Source organism: Pinus tabuliformis, chromosome J (assembly GCF_031772625.1).
Source record: "Pinus tabuliformis cultivar Carrire ecotype Pingquan chromosome J, CPIR1, whole genome shotgun sequence".
NCBI lineage: Eukaryota > Viridiplantae > Streptophyta > Pinopsida > Pinales > Pinaceae > Pinus > Pinus tabuliformis.
Genome location: NC_142295.1, coordinates 1,216,208,499 through 1,216,215,168, shown reverse-complemented (window position 1 = coordinate 1,216,215,168; position 6,670 = coordinate 1,216,208,499). Strand labels below are relative to the sequence as shown.

General features: G+C 42.8%; 1 long non-coding RNA gene across 1 annotated transcript; it reads right to left on the bottom strand.

Moving 5' to 3' along the window:
• Nucleotides 1-369: 369 nt before the first annotated feature.
• Nucleotides 370-5,774, bottom strand: LOC149231512 (uncharacterized). The gene is made up of 2 exons (XR_016248074.1): nt 5,311-5,774; nt 370-4,884 (listed from the first exon to the last, which is right to left on the bottom strand). It is a non-coding gene; the product is annotated as an uncharacterized LOC149231512 (long non-coding RNA).
• Between the last annotated feature and the right edge of the window lie 896 nt (nt 5,775-6,670).

Below are 6,670 nucleotides of genomic sequence, written 5' to 3'. Positions count from 1 at the left end.
ACTTTATTGGTGATTAAATTTTATGTCAAATTTTTATTTCATGAACCGGCAAAAGTAAAGCAGAGTGCAAGCGAAGTAGTATGGTGCACGATCTATAAAACAAATGAGACCAGACCACGTCAGAGGTGTGATGGAATAGAGGCATCCGCTCTTTATGGCTCTTGAATAATCACTCCCATAAACAACCATCTACCGATATCATCAATTCAATCATCAATCACATACACCTGCAATGTGACATATGAGTGCACTTCTATGGGACTAAATAAACAGTCCGTCTTAGAATATGAAATTCATCATGAAAACTGGTTAAGGTTGTATGGGTTTTATAGGGATTTCTTCTCTCATATGTATTTTTTTTTTCAAAAATAAAAAAACAAAATACTTATATTAAGGATAAAGGTAGTTACATGAGCATGGGATATGTGCACAATCTTACCATATGTGCCTCAATAACCAGGAAAATAAAAAACTTCCTGTGCAGGAAACAGGATACATAAAACACCAGATCGCCAAAATAAACAAATAGGCAACAGCCTCAGATCAGCCGAGTAAAAAGCAGGGAAGAAACCGGATTCAGCTCAGAAACGTAGAGGACCCTCAATGAAGACAAACCTAGAATGCCAAGGAGAGGAGACAAAACTTGATACAGCCGAGACCTGCACAGAAAGATAAGCAAAAGGAAACAAAAAGGCCTAGAAAGAAAAAGCTCCAGAACTATTGATAGAGCCGTCGAGAAGGATGGAGAAGAAGATCTGCCTTGGCATAGTAGTCCTACCTCTCTTGGAAAGAGAATCAACAGACTGATTCTGTTCGTGATAGACATGAGTGAACTTGATTCTCTTGAAGCTGCTGATCTGAGACATCCAGTTGAATAATGCAGGAACCCCAAAGGAATAAAGCCCTGCACCCAATCTATAACAGCTTGAGTCCCCTGCAACCTCCATCTCATCAATCTCCAGCCAGGAAGCACATCTTACAATGCCCCAAACGGCAACTAACTTCGCTCTACTACTGGATCTAGCCCCTGCACTCCAATGGAAATGGTATTGGAGCCCTGCCTGCATCAAAATGGTAGCCCCACAACCATAAAGGCCTTCCGAGCAGGCGCCATCAAAAAAACCCACTGTATAAGACAAACCAAAATCATTGAAATTAACAGACCTCCGGTGTGGGGAGGGAAACCAGGGCCCAATTTCCCGAAAGAAACCCACAATCTTCATAACGGTAGAGCACACATTAGGGCCAGCATGATCAAAAAATAATGGCGTTCCTACACCGCCATATGCCCCAAAAAATGGAAAGAGGGAGCGTCCTGAAAGCTTTGCAGTCGAGAATCCATTGGGAAAACAACCACCAATAGATGTGAGTCGTGACAATCATGGCCTAAATGTGGAAGGACTTAATGACTTCCTGCGATATGACTTTCGCAAAAGGACATAGAAGAAAGAGGTGTACCACCTCCTCATTAGCTGTTCCGCATAAAGAGCAAATCCCCAGTCCTTGGAAGCCTCTCCGCATGAGATTCTCCCAAGTGATGATCCTATTATGGCATGTTAGTCAGAAGAAGCATTTCAGCTTAAGAGGGGCTTAAGAGGGGCTTCCCATCTCCACATATCTGCCAGCCACGCCTCACAATGAGCAGTCCGCAAATCTTGGGTGATGTAAGAATAAACATCTTGGACCAGAATGTTGCCCCCGAACTTCCTACCACCCCAAGCAAGATGGTCTTCCTTGTCATTGAGCACAATGCTAGCACGCCCAAGCATATATCTGTAATGTTCCAATTCAGGCTCTAGATCAGTTGGGAAACCAAGGTCCTGGGAGGAAGGCCAACAAGACGGTGGGAAGGCAAAAGAGCGCCTGTTCCAAATGTGAGCCAGAGTCTTTATGCCAGAGTCGTAGAAAAACTGTAGGATTGGAAGTGAAAGAAGATGATCTCCACTAAAACCTTTGATGGCATCCAGTCCAATGGCAATGCGATTTCCCCTACCCACAACCCATCTGAGGTTACCACATAGCCACGGTTTGGCTTTCAACAAACTATGCCAAATGTAAGAGGCATTTTTGGATTCAAGAGCACCCCTTCAAACCCAATATGCCAAATTGTGATTTAGCATATATTTCTCTTTAATAATCACATTGCATAATCCAGAACCGGTAAAAGGCTCGCCACAGGTTTCTTGTTAGCAAAGCCAGATTGAAATGCATGGTGTCTCGAAAGCCCTAACCTCCTTCTTCCACGCTCTCAGAGATATGGTCCAAGCGCACCAGGTGAGGCTTCCTAATATTGCCAACACCACTCCACAGGAACCTGACAATAATAGAGTTTATCCTTTGGGCAACTGCTTTGGGCAATAGGAACAGATGCATCCAGTAGATTGAAATGCCTTGAAGAACTGCCTTTATCATTATGAGCCAGCCACCCATTGACAACCATTTATTTTCCCACAGAAACAATTTCTTCTCAAACTTATGGATCAGTCAATACCAATCTTGAATTTCGTAGCTGTTTGGTTTTAATTGAAAGCCCAAGTACTTAAATCCATGAGACAACGGCCTTATTTTAAGCCCGAAAATGCTAGCGATCTCCTGCATAACTGGATCATCAATGTCAGAGATCAGTTCCGATTTTACCTTGTTCATGAACAGTCTAGATGCCAATCCAAAATTAGAGATGATCTGATGGAATTCCCACCACTCCACTAATTTAGCTTGACCAGCACAAAGGACATTGTCCACAAACATTAGGTGAGTGGCCCGGATGTTCTTTGTAACTCTGCACCCGTGGATTCCTCCTAAGCAGCCTTGATGCCTCTGCTCAGACCATCAATAACCAAAATCAATAACAGAGGCGAGAGCGCACAACCTTGCCTCAGCCCCCAAGAAATCCCGAAGAACGAAGTCGGCCTGCCATTAATCAACACTACCAAGTTTGCGGAGGAGATGCATGTCATGACCCAATCGAGATGTCCGCATGTTTGTTGAGGATCATCTTAAGAATTGCTCAATCAACCAGATTATAATCTTTGATCCGGTCAATCTTCAAGAGGCAAGACTTCAATCTGCGAGATTTCATTGAGTGAGTGCATTCTTGAGCAATAGCTACTGCTTCTTGAATCTTCCTGTTGCGAATGAACCTAAATTGTGCCTGCGTAATATTAGAAGATAGAATCCTTTTGATTCTATTTGCAATTAGTTTGGAAATTTTATTTTACACCATATTACACAAAGAGATTGGTCTACAGTCAGAGAAAGAAGAAGGATTAGACATTCTAGGAATGAAAGAGATGAAGGTTGCATTGATGGCACCTGAGATCAGACCCCATTTCTTCAAAAAAAGTGAGTGAACAGTTCCGCTGGCCACCCATCAAGCCTAGTATCGGCTGGTCCAACATCTCGGAAGCCTCCTCACTAACCTTGTGTGGATAGAGGTTGGTGAAGCCCATTTGAGCCTCTGGATTAGCTTCCTCTATTGGTCTGAATTGATTGTTGAAAAATCGAACAACTTCATTCTGAATTTCCATTGTGAAGAAAGAAGCTTGTTGCTCCCATCACGAATGTGCCAGATGGAATTTGCTTTCTTCCTCTTCGATGCCACGCATTAGAAAAATCGGGTATTCTTAACACTAGCAATCCATTGGACCCTACTTTTAAGCCTCCACTATTCCTCGTGGAATTGTAGAATCTTGTTTTTGCGTGCCATAAGTTCCATTAGAGTCGTTTTGTTACGAACTTCGAAGAATCCCGGATCCTCGTCATTGATTAGGGCAGCCATCTCACGTTCTATATTTACCAGCTCTCTGTTTTGTTCCTTCTTCCTGTTTCTCCATCTTATATTTTGGTGAATGCTCTAAGGGAAGAGACCACGAAGACCTTACCAGATTTACAAAGTCAAGTTCTTGGAGCCACAAGCGATTCAATTTAGATGGAAGACCTATAGATTCCTTCTCTCCAGACCACTCAAAAATATCGTTGCATGATCAGAAGTTTCTGAAAAGAATGTCCACGACTTTGTATTACGTAATTTTTCACATGCACATGAGTGGACTAAAAATCTGTCCAACCGTTTTGAAATGCCTTCTGCCCCACATCTGCCATTCCTCCATGTAGGACTGATAGGGCAGGGAATAATGTCCTTAAGTGAATTATTCGTAAATAGATCCTTAAAATAACCTGATAGTGGATCCTTCTTGCTTTTCTGCCCCCAGATTTCCCCATCCTCCATTGTCAGGTTCAGATCCCCTGCCAAGATAACAGATTGAATGAACAGGAGGCCACAAGAGTCCAATCAGTCCCAAAACCCTTTTCAATTTGTATATGGACCATATATATTAACGAGTGTGTGATCCCCTGGAGCATCCCGACAAGATCATCCCTGCAATGGATTTGTCGGCAATGAAGGAGAAGAAACGGGGATCCAACGTAGCGACCAACCACCCAGAATGGCCTGACGCACAGATTGCACAAACCTCGGGCAGTCACGACAAATTTTCACAAGAACTTCTCGAGCTTTCATCTTATCGGACATAATTTCTTGTAGAGAACCAGATGGGGATGCTTATTTGAATGATGTTATGTAGAGATCTTCGTTGTTGGCTGATCCCAAGACCCTTACCCTGATATTAAGAGACATGATCATCATTAGGGAATGGAGTCAGTGGGCATATCCCTTCTAAGGACCTACACAGCCAAAACTTCAGAAGAATCGAGATTGCCACTAGAGCAAAAACCGGAGTTGAGGTTAGATGCATGGCCCCCACTAGAGCGAAAACCGGAGTTGAGGTCAGATGCATGCCCCCCAAAAGCAGAAATCTTTGTATATTTCACCCCGTTCTTCTTTCGAGACGATGCCAGTTTCTTATGCGTAGAGTGTGCCATGACCTCCCTATCTTCTTCTTCTTCTTTTTTTTTTTTTTTAACCACATGGTGAATCGGTAACTATCAAGTTTAATCCACGGGAGACCCAGGATCAAACCTCATTGCTGCCACTATAACACCAAGAGCATAACCAACCACCTGCAAGTCGGGTATACTAAGATCCTATGGTTTTAGCAAGAGCACACCCACGGTAGGGGGGTCCGCCCCTCTAGCCGCCACCACAGCAGGTCACTGTACTCAATGAGATTTGAACTTCAGACCTCCCGGGCTTCGCCCATGTGTCTTACCGTTAAACCACACATCACTGTACTAAAGGTAGTGGGCTTGGCCACGGTTCGGTTACCTTTTCGCACGACGAGCACCAACCTTGCTCGGGATCGAACACAAGACCGGTCCGTCATAACGAGGTCGACCTTACCACTACGCCGCCTCCCTATCTTGAAAAAATGATTTTTGAATTGTTAGAGGCTTCAGGCCCATAGACTCCTCTCTGGCCATAAAAGCTCCAATTCAAAATCCTCCTGAGGGGAAGATGGCCTACCCAATTTGGAATCCTTAGACGAAGGAGTAAATTGGAGTTTCCTGGCAGCCGCTGATTTTTTATTTGTAGATGCATTAGGACGCAGACAGAGGACGGAAGGGTCCATACCCGGACGCGACGAAGATGTGTCCCATGTCTCTCGCGTAGCCCTGACCATAGGAAAAGAGGAGCATTGATTGCATTAACTGATACATGATGTGCCTAGCAAGTTTCTTCCCCAAAAAGTATTGCCCGTGCAACGGCTAATGCTTTTTGAATCTTAGCGGGCCGAACGCCAAACAGTTAGGATGGAAATGAACAAGAAGGATATAGATACAGAGCTCTCCCAGAAATCTAACCGTATCTGTCACTGTTGCCCCACTGTGGCATTGTATTTAAAACTCATTATAGTTTTTATGCATTGATTCTTTGATATTGATTCTTTGATTCCACTACTCCATAAGAGTTTGGTGGGCTATATATTTTTGACAAATAAAAGTAATCTTTTGTGGAGAGAAGTTTAGTCGGTTGTATTGTTAGAACATAGTGTTGGTCATGAGTAAACTTATTTTTATGTAATGGATTGTAATTGGTGTTTGTTGGTTACACACTGATCATTTGCTGCACATTTATAAAGGATATTGCTAGTGGATATTACTTTTCTGCATATAGTAGTAGTTGTGATCATTTTTTAAGGTGTAATTTTGACATTAAAGAGAAAAATGGCCAGAATCAATAAAGTATTAGAGTTTCTCAAAACTCTGATATTGTCTACTACTCATGATTCATTAAAAAACAACAAAGTTTCTCTCACAGACATTTAAGTCTGTCTACAAAATGCACAAGAGAAAATTAATTTTTTGTAGCTCGAATCTCAGCTACAGCAAGAAGAATTAAAACAGAGGAGTCATTCTGAACCTCTTTCTGTTCAGAAGATTGAAACAGACTCCCATAATGCAGCAAGGTTACATGCAGATGCAGAAGTTTAGCTTGCACTTCCCGAGCCCATCATCAGACCTTGGGAAGAGCTTGTCCACAACAAACACAGAACTGGTCTCGGATATGAGAAGGACTTGTCTTTTCATATTCCAGACTACTCAAATCCCATTCAGTTTCAGAGTGTTGGATTCTTTCATGACAGTTCACCTCCAGCTGTTCCAGATTCTACTCCTCTTCCACATCAACAACAACAGATTGTGAAATGCCAACACTGTGACCGAGTTGGCCATTTGAAAGATCACTGTTGTGATCTTCATCCATGTAAGCACT